The sequence below is a fragment of the Micropterus salmoides genome, unplaced genomic scaffold (genome assembly GCF_014851395.1).
Source record: "Micropterus salmoides isolate LMB-PRFRI ecotype aquatic unplaced genomic scaffold, ASM1485139v1 Ms_hic_scaffold_1, whole genome shotgun sequence".
Taxonomy (NCBI): domain Eukaryota; kingdom Metazoa; phylum Chordata; class Actinopteri; order Centrarchiformes; family Centrarchidae; genus Micropterus; species Micropterus salmoides.
Genome location: NW_024040040.1, coordinates 53,929,248 through 53,946,883, shown reverse-complemented (window position 1 = coordinate 53,946,883; position 17,636 = coordinate 53,929,248). Strand labels below are relative to the sequence as shown.

The 17,636-nt window shown below is 41.4% G+C and overlaps 1 protein-coding gene across 1 annotated transcript in view; it reads left to right on the top strand.

The window, feature by feature from the left end:
- The window catches only part of LOC119913984 (melanoma receptor tyrosine-protein kinase-like), a 43,525-nt gene that overhangs the window by 4,983 nt on the left and 20,906 nt on the right, over positions 1 to 17,636 (top strand). The window lies entirely within an intron of this gene.

Here is a 17,636-nt window from a genome sequence, read left to right as displayed (position 1 = left end):
AGAAACTGAAACCTTTTCTGCCCATGTCTGATTTTGGTTACTGCACTGAGGTATTACACTTAGATATTTGATATAGAGGAGACTCTCCAGATGCTCAGGAACATCAGCTGGAGACGAGGTCCTGTAACATGTGTACTCTGTCTGAACTTAAATGAGCCACGTCTGTCAACCTGTGGGACAGTAATTAGTAATGAATTAGTTAACAATGTGCAGCATTGTTCCCTGCAGTGGCAGCGAGGGGGAGAGTCAGATGAGCTGCAGGGTTTAAGGATAAGGATGCTGTACAGTTGGTAATGCTCCTTTAGGCACATTTGTTGTGATACTGGGCCATATTAAATAAAACTGACTTTGCTTAGTTGTAGACAGCAGCGGCAGCAGTGCAGCCTGGGGGATTTTCAGTGCTGGAATGTGAAGAATGTCAATAATGGAGCTCAGAAACTGTTAGCAGGATTATACAGGCAGCTCGCTCTACCTGCTCTCTCTCTCTCTCTCTCCGTGCTGTAACGTGAACTCTGTATTTTGAGGCACGAGAATGAGGACGTCTTTGACCTGTGCTTGACTCTTTCATAATAAACTGCTGTCAGTGCTGGGTCAGTCCCCGGAGGTCAACGACTCCTGTCAGCTGTTTTCACACATGTAACCTGCAGCAAATGTCAGGGTTTGTCAGTAATCACACTCAGGGGTGAAAGCGTTTAGCGGGGGGGGATTTATGATCTTTGAATTTCTGCTCTCAAATCACTTCACCTGACCCACCCTTTATTTCACTTTGAGGTCAGAATACAAAAAGTTTTAAAGTAATTAGAAAGTAAAAGGGGAAAAGGTCTGAATAATAATAAGTCCGCTTCAAGAATATGTTGAGATTAAGTGCTTGACTCTTATTTCCTGGTTCTCTGTGTCCTGTGGTGTTCCACAGGGTTCAATCATAGGGCCTCTGTCATTTTTAATTTCATCAAATAAATGTTTATTGGTTGATTACTGATAATGCTGACAAAAAGTCACTTTTGATTTAAAATTGGAACCAAGAAAGATTTGTGTTTTTGAAATGTTTACCGACGCCTTGTTATCTCACTTGAGGCAGCAGAGGCCCTGTGACTAAAGGGTGAAATTTACTGGCATGTTGAGGCAAAAAGCAGAGAGGATATGACAGTGTTGTTGGCAAGACATCAACATGATTCCACCATTAAGAAATTCTCTCTTTCCACAGAGAAAATGAACGGGGAGCGACATCAGGTGTGATGAGGATTAGGATATGTGGGTTGCATTGGTTGATTGACAATTGTATTGTTACAGAGCCTCCCTACAGCTAAAGCCAGCGTGTGTGAAAGCAACGTTAGCTAGCTGGGCTAAATTAGCTTAGCACTTCTGACAAAGTAACAGAGCAAAATCCACTCAAAACTAAGAATGACAAAACACCAGTTACCAAAACTAAAGGCTGTAACTCACAGATGAACTCCAACCTGATCTCTCTCCCTCTGATATTTTAAATTGAAAGCGGATCATGATCTTTGAAATGACAGCCTTTCACCAGTCTGCTTTTATAAACTATAGTATACATCTTTTTTCTCTGATGAGGTGACACAAGCATTTAAAAAACAGCTTCAGCTCATTTCTTGCTTTAGGTATGTGATTAACTGTTGGAGGACAGTTATCTTTTAAAGAGTATGTTATGACTGCACAACCCTGATAGTGTGAACTGCCTGAACTGTCGTTACAAGAGAAATTTGCAGTGTTTTGCTGGAACCAATAAGCAGCGGCTGTCAACTGAACATGATGTCCCATTACTAAATGTCAATTTTAGTTTACACAGAAGCGTTAACGGCACTCTTGTGAAAGAAATATGTTGACTTAAGAATTGTTGTTCCTGTAAAGTGACTTGTAACAGCCTGCAGAGCTGTCACGTCCAAGCAGTCCATTTTTTGGTGGCAATTTCTCACGGTAGTATAGCCAACACGCTGTGTAGGAAGATGACAGCCCCAGTTTCAATCTCGCCTGTGATTGGTTGTCTGTTTTTCCAGCTGGTGAACAAGATCCAAGGCAGGACCAGTTTGAATACAATGTGAAATTTGGGCAATGATTCAGTTTTTTAGAGTACACAATCAAAATAAAGCTTTTCTTTAGAAAGAGGGCTTTTTCTGCCCTGAGCAGTGTCTGCAGGATGCCGAGCTTCCTGCCAGGCTGCAGACAAGCTCCAATAAATCAGCTGGAAAGTTTTGTTTCACGTTACCGTCGATGTTCAGCTTAAAAGTAACAGTCATGTTTGAGGTTGGAGTCTGCCAGTCATAGCCTGAAAAGAAACTCAATCCTTCAGTTTATATCAGTTTTTAACAACTCAGAGTAATATTCTTCATCTGCATCAGACGGGGGGGGGGGGGGGGGCGTGTCCTCAGTCTGTCACCAGTACTTACTGTGAAAGTGTTAAAAAACAACAGAAGTTGTTCAGTCCTTGGAATTTTCCTTGAACGGCAACAAAGTGAGAGCGAAGCAGCTTCAGTGTGACAGACAAGCAGAGTCTCGCTCTGACCTGCATACACTGCTGCAGGCAGGACACACACACACACACACACACACACACACACACACACACGCTGCAGATTTCGTGATTGGTTTTTGATTGGGAATATGTTTGTTCAGGATTTTCCATTCAGCTTTTCTTCAGAAAGGATCGTGTGTCTGTTCACAACTGAGCGGGAAGCAAAAGACGTGTTTGCATTCAGACAAACCACATGTGAGAGCTTTTTATTCATGCAACTGAACTGAAGACCAGAACAAAGCAGGCAGAAGCCGCCTGACTGAACCAGTGAAAGGTTGAGAAACTACAAATGGAAATCACACATCTCTGGTTTCAATTATGTTCATCCTGCAGAGGCGTCTTTTCATAGATCCACTGAATCTCATCCATTGCTGTAATATTTAATGACTGTAGTATTGGTGTTTATTAGTGTGTTCACTTCCATATTTTCCTCCTTCCCTTGGTTCCTGTTGGGGTTTCCATCTCTTCCTGTCCTCTGCGTCTTCCTCTGCCGCACCAACCACCTGCCCGGCAGCTCCATCTTCAGCCTCTTCCTCCTGATGTACCCAGCGTCTCTCCTCCGCACATGTCCGAACCATCTCCATCTCGCCTCTCTGGCTGTCCCTCCAGTTAAACTCATTCCTAAGCCTGTCCGTTCTCGTCACTCCCAAAGAAAACTTTAGCATCTTTAACTGCGCCACCGCCTTCAAACCAAACAGCATAACTGGTTTCACCCAGGAGACTGGAGTTTGTTTCCCCTGTGAAACAACAAGTCAACATTTATTATTATTAGTGATGTAGCGTAACTTAACTTACATAATTAATGTCCCGTATAAGTAAAGTAGTTTATCTTTTCCTAAATCTAACCAAATCTTGACATATTCACAAATTTTTTAAAGTTTTATTAAGTCTAACCGGACGTTGCATATTTATTCTTGCTAACTTGAGCATGGAGCCCTACATGTCCAGAAACGACGGTAAAGGGTAGCCGGGGCGTTAACAAGTGACGCCAAAGGGGTCTTGACAAAATATGTGACTCCCTGGAATGAGAACGTGTTGGGTCTCACTAGCATCTTGAAAACCTTCCCATTCACTCTTGCTGTCGCTAATCACTCCCGACACTCTTCTCCACTGACTCCACAGATGCTCACTCAGATTATATAGACTATAGACTTATTTAATTTAAACTGCTGCATCCTGATCCCACAGCTTCATGAAGAGGTTATGTTGTTTCTACTTCAGCTGCTTCCTGAAATGTAACTACACATCAGGGCCTGGTGGCTGCAGAGACACTACGTGAGACAACAAGAACTGTGATTGGTCAGCTTGTGTTTCTGATGCTGGTAGAGGTTGTTGAGAGTGAGGACAACGTTGCACCTGTAGTAACTGATGTTTCTGTCCGCTTGTTTTGAGCAGAAACAAGCTGCGAACGCAACACTCACACACCATCAGCTTCTAAATTGATGAACTTGTCAGCAAACAGTTACTTATTTTCTCCTTCAGCAGCTCCAGATCAACATGAGGGTTCATGTGGAGTCGTGTTAGTGTCACCTGATGAACCTGAGTCCAGGATTCTGTCTCTTTTAATGTGATTTAATGTGAAAACAGAGAAACTGAAATGTGATTTTCTCAGAGGAGCTCAAACATGCTGAGCGTGTGTTCAGCAGGACGAGCGTTTCTCAGCCGGTTGAGACATTCCTGAAGTATGTGTGTGTGCGGAGAGACAAGGCCACTGTGTTCCTTTCATGGCATTCAGCAGAGCAACATTATGTCTGTCTCATTCACAGTCCACAAACCGTTCTGTGCAGAACCAGGTCCAGGTCTGTTTACAGGTTGAGATCAGATTAAAATCAGAGTTTAGTGTTCAGAGAGCCTCTTGTGCGTCTGTCACATCATGTTTTCTGCCCCCGTTACATAAATCAATAAAAACACTTAACCACAGCTTAAAATCTGACGATTTATTGAGCGTTTTCAAAGTACGGCAGAGCGGGCCGATCAAAAACCCTCATTGATTTTGTCGAGTGAAGCTGAATTTCAGCTGTGTGCTGGAGCTGCAGGCAAGGTGACTGCTGGCCAGACACTGAATCCATACATTTCCATTTCACAGTTTTAATCACAAACTGATTGATCTTTTTATGGTTTTGAGCCGTTGAATCACAACAGTTTTCTTTATAGTTTTCACTTGAGCAGCAAATCAGTCATCTCTTGGATCAAAATGTGGAATGAAAACCACCCTTTAATTTTTAGAGGCACCTTTGTGCAAAAGTGCAAAACAAAGTACTTCATATAATAACATCAAGAGAGGAAGATATCGAGAACATAAATAATAAAAAACAATCACATCATTGATCCCACAACAAACCGTAACAATGAGGGTTGGGTTCAGACAGCTGGGTTTATTTTGGCAACACACCCGACACGCTTATTGAATCTTTCATTTCTCTTTGTTATTAGCGAACAGAATGTACAAAACATTCAAGAGGAAGTCTTCTCATTTATTATCAGCGCTGACTGTTGCTTTCACTATTAAAAATGACGAACAGTGAACGGCTACATCATAGATAATTAATGTTAATTATTAGAGCAATTTGCCAAAAGGCCAAACTGTTTTCCTGTAAATGTTCTCCCTGCAGGATGGTTTCTGCGGTCAAGGTTCTGCTCCAGGTTTCTACCTGCTGTTTTTTCCTGCCTGAGCTCGCTCACGGTGAAAATTGTTAATGTTATTAAGAAGAGTATGGTCTAGACCTGCTCTATGAAAAGTGCAATAAGATTACTTCTGTTAAGAATTGGCACCTTCTCTTTTTAAGAGAATGAAGGAATTACGTTGTGTGGAGGAAGTTCTCAGATCCTTTACTGAAATAAAAGTACTAATACTACGCTGTAAAAATACTACAAGTAAAAGTCCAGCACTGAAAATGTACTTAAAGTATTAAAGCAGTAAAATGTCCCTGTGACAGTTGAATTATATATTCTATCATCGAGGCACTTCACATGAAACATCTTATACAATAAATAAAATATGAAAGAATGCATAAAGTCTGAATTTAAAATAGTCAGAAGACTTCTGGAAGTTTATTCCAGTTTTTTGCTGAGTAGTAGCTAAAAGCTGCTTCTCCATGCTGTGTGTTGAGTCTGGGGACGGTCAACAGTCTGGCCCCTGATGACCTGAGGGGTCTACAGGGTTCATAACACATCAGTGAGGTATTTTGGTCCTAAACTATTTAGTGGTTTAAAAGTGAGCAGCAGTATTTTTAAATCAATTATCTGACACACCGGGAACGAGTGCAGAGATTATTATTCCTCCTCATTAATGTAAAGCAGGATGTTGTTGAGCTGCAGCTCATTCTGAACTGTTTAGTGTCAGACGGCAGCTGATGATTCTTTTCATTCTGGATCAATCTGCTGATTATTTCCTCCTCCTGGTTTGTAAAGATTCTGCCGTCACAGTTACCCAAAGTGACACCTACACTGTGCTTGTTGTGTCCAAAGCTCAACGTTCCTCACAAACATCACAGTTATTACAATCGTCCAGAGGAGAAGCAGCAGATCTTCATGAGAGAAGCTGAAAAATGTCGTCAACCATCCAAATAGTTGCAGATTAATTTTCTGTACTTTATGTATACACTTTTGGGAAGTTTCATTTGTGAAAACACAGATTAAATCAACATTTCATGTCTTCTAGTTGGAGCTGCAGGTCGTCCACATTAATCAGACTGTTTCTGCTTTTGTAGTTTTAATTATTTAGAACTTTACTGACACATGTTGAAAGGATAAACAGGTTCAGTGAGAGTCAAACATATTTAGATTTGAGAAAATGTAATTGAATCACAACTCTAGTTACTCCCGATAGAATAACGGTTATTTGCTTCCAAATATAAAATTTTGGGACTTTGAGCATCAAACGAAACGCCCTGACAGCTGATTCTCTAAGATTGAGCAAAGCGACCACAGTTAAAGGTTTTTGGCTCGGTGTTTTTGTTTCTCTGCGTCTCTCAGAGAAGAACAGCAATCTGTGCGGCTGAAGGTCGCGGGCAGGAACGCTCTCCATCTTCTCCTCTATTTCTTCTGCTCTCCTCTTTGATCTTTAATGAAGACTGATTCTGTCCTGCTGCTCTGAAGGAGCCGCCGCCTCGCTGTCAACACGCTGACTTCACTCTGTTTGTCTCTACTTTCATTTAGAGTTTTTTTCTTTGCTCTCAGGGGGATTAGCTGCTTCAATGAAGGTCACATAAATAAAGATGGCAAGAAGACAAAGAGAGAAAAGCTGTGGAGGACAGAGAGAAAGGGAGAATTCACAGGGTTTCTGTTCAGATGTTCAGAACAGCTTCTAAACTGAGGCATCAAATCATACTAACGTCACGCACCGTGTTCAGGTGAGGACAGTTTCAGACTCCGTACTGACTCCAGACTGGTTTTGAGTTTGAGTATGTTCACAGTAGAAATGTGACAAAGTTAAGTAGTGCTAAATCCACTCGAAGTCTGGACATTTATTATATGGACATCTTTGTCCCATAATGAAATCCACAAAGGAAACAGAGGATACGTACACATTTATCCACATATTCACCAACAAAACAATCCGACTACAAAGAGCATTTAAAACTGCATCAAATTAAAGCATGACAGGATAAAACAACAATAGATGTCCAAATAAGTCAACATCAGAATGTAGCTTTGCCTGCATTCATTATTGAACTGACCTTCACAGTTTGATGTTCAGATATTATTTAAAACATGACTACAAATGTTCTGTAACTTTACCCACGTGGTTATTAATGTAACTGTGACGGTAAGAGACCCCAATCTTTAACTAAGTAGTTATCTGAACCCAATTCATGCTGATTCCCTAAAACTAAGCAAGATGTTTTTGTGCCTAAACCTAACCGGACTGAAGATCAGACATTCAGACCAGAATTACTCTTGTTGAGCTGACAAATCGATGTCCTGATCCTGGTGATCGGTGTTTCACATTGTGGATGGAAAACAACTGGTTTTTTTGTTTTGTTTGGAGGATTTGTTGATCTCAGGTTAGGGTTAGCCTGGGGTTACCATCCTTCAGGATGCTGATTGGACGACTCAGGCTGTCAACAAGTGGGCAAACTGCCGAGAAACAACATGTTGACGGACTGACTGTTATTATGGTGAAACACTGACTGTGGTGTTTAAGAGCAGTCAGCAGCTCCCCACTCATTACAGCTAATTCAGCGCGCACACACACACACACACACACACACACGCCTCAGTGAGCACATGACATTCCTCTCAGATGGAGTCCTGATTGTTCCAGAGAGGACGAAGTGGCGACAGTGTGTGGGCTGTGCAGGTACAGGTTTGAGCCTTATCTCTTCCTCCATCTCTCGCAAGTTGTGAAACTGATAAATTCCTTCCATAGTTTGATTATAGAAACATCTATTCTATCCAATTCAAATTTAACTTATTTAGCGAAGACGTCGGATGGTAGAAACCTCAAGCAGGATCTCGGCTCGGTAGCCCAACATATAGAGATGTAATATAACAGACAACAAATATCAATCCAAAGGAATCACAGTAATAATATTATTATAATTATAATAATGATAGCAATAACAATAATTATAGGACTATAATTGTAATAATTAGAGCACTAGGCGGCTCCCACTCTATGTCCCCCAGCAGTCTAGGCCTATAGCAGCATAACTAAGGGATGGTTCAGGACTCACCTGAGCCAGCCCTAACTATAAGCTTTATCAAAGAGGAAAGTCTTAAGCCTACTCTTAAATGTGGAGATGGTGTCTGCCTCCTGAACCCAAACTGGAACCTGGTTCCACAGGAGAGGAGCTTGATAGCTGAACACTCTGGCTCCTAGTCTACTTTTGGAGACTCTAGGAACCACAAGTAACCCTGCATTCTGGGAGCGCAGCTGGTGGGGTAGTAAGGTACTATGAGCTCTTTAAGATAAGATGGTGCCTGACCATTAAGAGCTTTGTAGGTAAGAAGAATGATTTTAAATTCTATTCTGGATTTTACTGGAAGCCAATGCAGAGAAGCTAAAACAGGAGAAATGTGATCTCTTTTCCTGGTTCCTGTCAGAACACGTGCTGCAGCATTCTGGATCAGCTGAAGAGTCTTAATGGACTTTTTCGAGCAGCCTGATAATAAGGAATTGCAGTAATCCAGCCTAGAAGTAACAAATGCATGGACTAGTTTTTCTGCATCATTTTTAGACAGGATGTTCCTGATTTTCGCAATATTACGTAGGTGAAAAAAGACGGTTGAGCTAGTGGTTTTCCAAAGTCAGTAGCCACACAGCATTCTCAGTAGCCACATTTTTGTTGGTGGGAAATTACGTTTTCTACGATTAAAGTTGACTATGGCGTGCTAAAATGTACTAATATTATGATTAGCTCTGACAAGGTTTTGTGTAAAGCTCTGCTTTGAAAACATGTGCACATTAAAAGAGTAGCTTCTTATTGTACTTGATCAAAGTGCTGCACGTCCTCAGAGCTGGGACTGGATTTATGTTTACCATCATGTAGCTCTGAGTAGCTCTGAGTAGCTCTGCAGTAGCTCTGAGTAGCTCTGAGTAGCTCTGCAGTAGCTCTGCAGTAGCACGGCATGACAACTTTTAACTAAAACACAGAACTCTGGAAAGATAGCTGATATGACGATATGATGTGATATGATTTTTAAATACCAGCATGTCCCTTAATCATCAAGATATCTGATTTACAGCATTTAACGGCACTTTCCTCCTGCCTTTTCTCTTTCTCTGCTGTTCATTTTTTCTCCACACTGCTCGGCCACACACACACTCCCGCACTGACTGAACTTTGTGTGCGTGCTACCAGTCGCGTGTGATGACAGAGATCATACCATCAGGTTAAAAGCAGGCGGGAGGCCAACGGTCTACAGGTCTATTGGAATGTAGCTGCCCTGTGACAGATTACACTTTTATATTCTCTTTGATAAAAGTCTGGATGTCATGTTTGGCGGGCGCACCCTCACATTTGGCAGGTTGGCGGCCATTAATGTCAAGCCCTGCTGGCTACAGTGCTGAAAAGATGTTTGCTTTAATTTTCAACTTTCAGTGTCATACCATGGAGCTAACCTTCTTTGTTTTACAAGCTTTTTTTTAGAGGGACAAAAGCCTCCAGAACTAGCAACAAGATGATCGTTTTGGGAAGGACTAAAATTAGCTCCAGGGCCATCAGATACATCCAGTGTGGGAATATTTGCCTAATGGTGCGTAGTCCAGTAATAGGAATTCAAAAATCTGATACAAATGTATTCTGTGGAAAACCTATTTAATGCTGTTTCATGCCAGAACAAAGTTGAGGGTGTATCAAAACACTGAGTCAGATTTTTGACACTCTGACAGAAGCCAACTGAATTCAATAATGACATAGGCTTTTCACCAACAGACATTATTACACAAACCAAAGCCGGTACCTTGCTGCAGATCAGCCAGGCCAGACCAGCTGACCATCCTGCCTGTTTGACTGTGTGTTCCTTACCCGTTTAAAAACACAATGGCTTGAGGCACAATTGAAAATTTTATCTATTTTAGTGAATGGAAGGAGGCAATATTGTCACCCAGATGACAACAGTCCAAATGAAGAGGAAAGATGTTCCTCTTGTCAATCACAATATTTTCCGCCTTACTCATCATTCTTTCCCCCGTAGATGCCTCTCATACCTGGTTACTTAATCCCTCATACTGGCTGTTGTTACCGTTTTTCTAAGAGACTTTTTCTGTGCCTCAGTAGCCTTTTCAAACCAGCCGATGACGCAGAAGGGGAAAACACTTTAACAAAATGAAACCAACTAAAGAGTTTTGATCACTTCCCTCACAGGAAGAGAATTAATACCTTTTATAAATATTGCTGTATTCAATAAAGTGACTCATGCATCACCTTGTTGCTGCTGTCTGAGCTATTTAGCTCTAGAATGTGCACAAGTAACTTTCCAGCACCCGCCTCAAAGGTGGCCTAATAGTTCTCTTTTCTCTCCACTTGTTGCTGTCACTCACAATATCTTTAAAAAGCAATTATCGTGAGCAGCAGGAACTTTTCCTGATAATAGTAATATCATTTATACAGAACCTGTCAGAAACAAACCTACAATGTGCTTTACAGGAAAAGCAATCATGTTTATAATATCCAAAACAGAAAGGTCAAACAAGCTTTCTCTAGACTTCCTGAATAAATAAAGTTTATAACCTATCTCAGCAAGGCAGGACACATCTGTGGCACCACTTGTACAGTTGCAAATCATGTGTATAGCAATGAAATATTATGTGTCAAAGCTGATTTGTCGCAGCGGTAACATGTATAAAGTAAATAAAGGGGGACCCAGAATAGGCCCCTTGGGACCCCACAAAAGAGAGAAGCATGAAAGAGGACCTGTTGGACATCTAAGAGAAGAACCAATCCAGAGCTATCATATTATGTAAAGTGTCCCGCAGTATTTAGTCTGTGCTGATGTGTTGTGCCACAGTTAGAGACCACCTCTCCGGTATGAACTACATACTGGGGCTCCCAATTAAGGACTTACATAGTCGAATCAGAATTGTCAAGGATTTACGTGTGTGGTGTAACTCTTAAATCTTGAGATGCTGCAGTCTCTGTTCAGTAGTCACTGTAACGTACACTGGACATTTCCAGATAAACTGAGGCTTATTATCGACCCTTTTCCCTGTGTTCTGCTCGCCTGCCATTCACCGGTCTGGTGCAGAGTCGTGTCCGCCGACTCGCTGAGAACTGCATGCAGGTCTATTCCAAGTACTGTTTTAAAATGATATAATGTTCTTTGTGTGGTTCAGCAATGGTGATAAATGATTTACGCACAACACCGGCGCCGCTGGGGCTCCGTCTCCCTACCTCTGGTACCATACGCACTCACACCCTACGCCCACACATGTGCACTGAGGCCTTAAGGGTTAGAGTGACAATTTTGGATTTATTCACATATTTTAAAACGATTTATTAAAAGCTTCTTTCTTTTTACATGATTATATGTTGAAATATATAATATAGTAGGCTGTATTTTAACTTACTGTGAAGAAACCAGTAGTTCTTTGTAAAATCAGACGTTGAACACAAAATCTTACAGAACAGCTCTGCAAAGATCCTACTGTGCGATCAGGTGCGTTTGCACTGACTTAACGTGATGCATGCTGGACTTGAAATAAAGCATGCTGTTTAGAAATTGTGATCGACTTTTGCCAGCGTTACAAAATGACACATACCCACCTTTTCTCTCCTGGCATTTGCATTTCAAGAAAAATGGCGTGAGACCTGACGTAGCTCACAGTAAGGTCACGCAGTGACGCCTCATCTCACATTTGCCTATCAAGTCGGCGAAAGTCAGTCACAGTCATCTGGAACGCACCTATTGGGAGTCAAATCAGGCTCCTCCTATTGAATCATTGAATCGTAGATGTCAGCACTACAACTTACTGAGTTCAAATACGGTTTTAGATCACAGCAGCACTTAAAAAGTGTTGCGTTGACATGAGCGATGACTCTGTGCTGCTCTGTAAACAAGCCGACTCCTTTTTTAACTATGATTGTGGAGGAAAGACGGCCAAAGGGTCGTTATGTCAGGCACCCCTGGGATTTGAAGTGTGGCCCCTATGACACAATATGTTCATGTATTTATTGTTAATAGGTGGAGTGGGGACATGACAGTAGAACAGATTAGATTTGAAAGCCAAATAACATTTGCAAACTTTGACAGCAGAGTGTCTGACTCTAAACATAACAGCTGGTTGGTTGGCCGAGTGTATTTTAAAGAGACTCACAGATGAAGCAGAAGTCCAACGTTTATTATGTATTAGTCATTTCTTTGTCTTCATATGTTTGTGTCTGTGGTGTGAGCTCTACAGAGACCAAAATGATTAAATATTCCAACAGAATTGAACAGCATGGCTAAGGTCAAGAAGAACAAAGAGAGGAAGGCAGCATATGTAGCTGCTCGCTCATTAAGGAGAAGCGATCACACCTGAGGTGGGCGGTTCCTTTGTGTCGTCCGCCCTGCCTCAGGTGTGATCATGTGACCTCTAAATGGGGACTTCTGACAGCAGAAACAGCTGTAGATTCCTTTCCACGTACTGTCACTTCACCAGGATGAAAACGTTGTGTGTTCCTGAGTGCATGTTTGTCAAACCTTGAATAAAGGTCAACCCTCAACTCAGATAACACACTCTCAGTCAGAAGCGTAGCTATTTGTTGAACTACTGATGAATGAAGTGACTAAAAATACCCTTTTTAAAGTCACAAACTCAGCTCTCTCTTTTTATTGGAATTATATTGTTGGATTGCATTAAGCTAAAAGTGCAGAAAACACATAATTTACAAAACACCATGAAATCTCATGAAGGCTTTTAAATGTTTAAATTATTGGACGGCTTTTTTGTTTATTGGACCAATTTAAAATGATCAAGCCTTTCAGGTAGCTTTTTTATAATAGGATCCACTAATTCATACATGAATCATCCGTTTAAAATCCCAATAAAACACTGCTAAGCTTAAATTTATCAAGTTGGATGATAACCATTTGAAAGAGCTAAATGAATGTACAGCAGGGGTGAAAATTAACTTTGTGGCTCACTTGCCATGGTGGCTGGCAGATGAAAAAAATCCACCGGCCAAAATAAATTGTCTCTTGTGTCACATATACATTTGTTTCTGTCATTTTAATTGAGATAATAAGGTGTTATGTCAATTACAAACTGAAACTGAAATTATATTATTGCTACTAAATGTACTTAAACGCGGACAGCTGCGGACTTCTTCTGTTTATACTACCTTCAACAGTCAGCTTGGCGGACACGTTCCACACATGCGCAGTAGATCTGTTGTTGCCCTGGTAGCGCTAGCCGTCGCCGCCGCAGACGTCCGCGCAGACCCTACGCGGACCCACTCTGATGACAATATTTTCGTGCAACACACAACCAGCAAGAACGCCGGTCTGCTGCTAATTACCGTGAAATAGAAATTTTGTGCCGAATATATTAACCCGCCAATGTTGCGGGTAGCCTTCCAACATTTGGCCGCCAAACGGAAAATCCACCCGCATATGGCGGGTGGCGGGTGTTAATTCCATCCCTGATGTACAGCTTTATATAGTTTAGAGTATATGGAGTTGGTGACCCCTGACGCCCTAACCAACTGAAATACCTTCATGTATTATGATCGATTAATTTATCCATTAAAGAACCCTTTAAAATCCAATTCAAAATTACAGAGACTCTACGGTCAACTAAACCCAGCAGATTACAGGATAGCTTGGTGACTAGCTTGTTAGCTAACAAGACACAACATGTAAGTCTGACAGACTGACTTAGTGATGTAGCTAAGCTAGCAGTTTCCCCCTGCTTCCAGTCTTTGTGCTAAGCTAGGCTAACCAAGTCCTGGAGCTGTCTCTGTCCTGAGAGATGAAAGAGATAAAAAACTGTTGAACTGTGCCTTTAAACATGAAGCAAGAGAGAGAGAGAGGTAGACGACCTGTTGAGGGTGATACATCAAACAGCTACATCCTGAAAGTCGGAACAGTTTGTCTAATCAAACACACACACACACGCCCAGTGTTCCAGCTGATGGTTTAACAAGAACGGACAATTTGCAAATTTTACATTTCAGAACAACAAAACCAAACAATGACGCCAGCAGCAAAGATTTACTGTTCTGTTAGTTTGGCTGAGTCAGCAGGAACACGGAGGCAGAGGAAAAACAGATAAAGAGGTTTTTGAAAGATCCAGTTTCTTCATGTTGGTCCTCCGTCGTTCTCGCTCTCTGATTCATTTGTGGTTTGTCTCTCTGAGCCGTAACAGGGTGGTGTAAGCATCGTCGACATGCGTGTGCACGAACCACAATGAAACAGCTACTTTAGGTCAAATTCAAGTTGCCAGCCTGATGTCTCCTCTTCCTCTGAGCCGTACAGCTCCATTGTTAAACTATTTAAATCCATCAGTGAGCCTCTCAGCTACACTGGCTGACATGTTCCTTCATCACCATGAACTGTAGTTTATTCTGACTCAGTCCCACCCACACCGTCCTGCTGCCCCAGATACTCACTAGAGTACCACATGTGGACTCAGTCATTCATTCATCACCATTTCCTCCTGTTTGTTTTAATAGAAACTACAGCGAGGAGCTGTTTGAGGAAATTACTGAGCCTTTTTAAAAGTGTGTGTGAAGTGTGTTTAAAGATTTACATCTTCTGCAGAAACCAATGGGGCTGGAGCTGAGAGCCACAGACGGGAAGTCAGACTAACGCGTCGGTTTGAGTCTAAAGATGAGATTTATTGACTGGAAATGATGAATATAACCTTCTGTGGACTGTAACATCTCAACTCATCTCTTGCTGCTGTTTGCAGCTGATACAACATGTTGTAGTTTGGATAGCAGCAGTATGAGAAAGCTAATATTGAGATGACTAAGATACTAATAAAGATACTAGTCCCAGTAACGGGTTAGCATTCATGTCGGCTTGGTCTCTGTCTGCTTGTTAGATGAAGGGCCGTTATCAGTTTGGTCTCTGAAGTTGACAGACTGGTCCAGGATCTGTCTGTCCTCTTGACAGACTAGCTCGAGCTTCAGGTGTTCATGCAAAAGTTGTCTTCTTCATATGTAAATGGTTCTTAGCTGTCTTGCTAATGAAAAATACTTGTGTTACCTGAATGTCCCCTGCTTTGTTTTTACTGTCCAGACACCAAAATCCAGTTGAGAGACCGGTCAGACTCACCTTACTCTGCAGCAGTTATTACTCACAGTAATAAACAAACAGGCTGAACTACTTTATCGCTGTTTCCACTAACTATGGTTTTCAGTTAAGATATGAATTTATACAGTTTTTTGTAGGTGATGTTGTGCAAAACAGACTCCAGAACTGAATCAGTCAAAAATAAGATAAAAGTAAAATTCTCTTTGCAGTGAAGATACAAATACAAACTTATCAAAATATCTATAAAAGGAAATTGTTTTATGCAGAGGATTACATAGAATTATATTAAGGAACTCAATTATTAAGTTATTTGCTCAATTTGTTTAAATGTTTTTGTTGTTACTTCTTTGTTCATCTTGCTAAAGTTTAGTTTAGTAGTTAAAGTTTAATTTTCCCTCCTTTTGTTTGTCCCAGACTCATCCAACCAATCACAAGAACCCAGGAAGCAGTGATGCAATAACAAAAGAGATTTTAGAAAATGAAAAACTGGATACAGAAGTAGTTTAAGAAATTAACATTTTAAGACAACAGATGTTGTGTCTATACCTGTAAAGTCTACAGGTGAATCTTGTCAGCTGCCAACAAAACCCACAGCTGATCTTTATCAGAAAAATGCTCTCTATAGGTTGTAAGTGTCTGTAACTATCCTGCTGCTGAGGAAACGGGGAAGCCGTTTGTGCACATAAACATCTGTCTTCTGCAGGATGAAAGATGGAAAATGCTCTTCCACATTATCTCTGGCCTGTGTAGGAAAATATGTGCATACTTCACACTCACACACACCTTTCCTGTGCAGCGTGCCATATAACAGGTGTGGACGTTGTCCAAGAAACAATCTGACAGATCAGACCTGTTCCTAAACAAACATCTGTGTGTGTGTGTGTGTGTGTGTGTGTGTGTGTGTGTGTGTGTGTGTGTGTGTGTGTGTGTGTGTGTGTGTGTTCGTCCTTATGTAAGTTGAACATGAGAAGTCATCACTCAGCGTCTCTTTTCTTTCATACTAACGCTCACAGATAAAGGCTTATTCATTTGTATTTATTAGTACTATCATTAGTAATACTGTAGTTAGGGTCGTTGCAGTAGTACTATACTGTACTACTATACTTTAACCCCTGTATTTGTCAGTAAGCAGCGTATATGGAGCTGCAGCGGTCGCTGTCACACACACAACTCACAGAGGACTTTAAAAACGTACTCCTCCATTGTCCACAGCAAATAAACATCCATAATATCCTCTCAAAATAACACGTGTCTATCGAAGAACAAAAATTAAGACAAAGCAATTGTCTCAGTGTTGCCCGAGCCCCTGATCATCAACAAAACATGTGACTGAAACAGGAAGTGAACAGCGGTCTCAAACAGACAGGCATCATTAGTTTCTTTTAACCGGAGCCACGTTGGTATTACTAGAAACATGACAGTGAAGTAGTCATTTCAACCTAAACCATGAGAAGTGCCTAAACCTAACTCAGCCTTAACCACAGCGCTGTCACGTCATCTGACGGAGGGCGCGGACAAACCACAGACTTTCTCATTTAATCCGGAGGACTTTGTCTGTTAAGCTGATGTTTGATGTAACAACACTGTTGTGAAGAGAGGAAGAAGAGATGAAGATGCGGTGGGAGGATGGATGAGTCAGGGAGCTGAGGGAACAGGAGAGAAAAAAGGAAGGAAGGAAGGAAGAAAGGAAGAGACCACAGGGAGAGATGAGTGGAAGGAGGCCAAGAGAAAGGAAGAAAGGAAGGAACTTTGTGAATATCGTGTGTTTCAGTTCAACTTACAATGCTCGTTATATATATTTACATTATAACATCAAACATTTATAACTTTTATTATGAAAAGATAGAGAGAATGAGGATGTGTGATGAAATGCTTCATGGGGTGTGTGTGTGTGTATCCAGATGTGGGCCGCGCCCCCTGAGGCTCTGGCCAATGGGCTGGCTTCAAAGTGAGCCATCAGCCAATCAGAGGAAGGCAGAGAGCAGTGCAGGCTGCAGCTGTGTTGTCTTTGTGACATCACAGCAGGGAGCAAGCCACTAGGAACGCAGCCAGATAAACACAGAGAGACGAGAAACAAGTTCAGACCAAAGTCATCGTCGTTCATCATCTAATTCTCTACATTTCTAACTAGTTTTCTGGTGTAAAACGAGTGTTTTTGATTCTCCTCAGACTCTTGAAAAGCTGTTGTCCTCGACAAATCTGTGACTGATATTGTTTTTAACTCTAATTTCCTGCTGAATCAGATCAGGTGTGGAGGAAACCTGATCTGATGTTTCTCCGTTTTAAAAGCCTCAAAGGGGAACGTGTTATTTCCTCGTTCCAAACAAACAGTTTCCTGTGAAATTCTACTAGTCACTCTTTGGTCTTTAAATTTAATTCTTCGGAGGTTCTGCAGGAAGTTGTTCCCAGACAAACGGAGCCT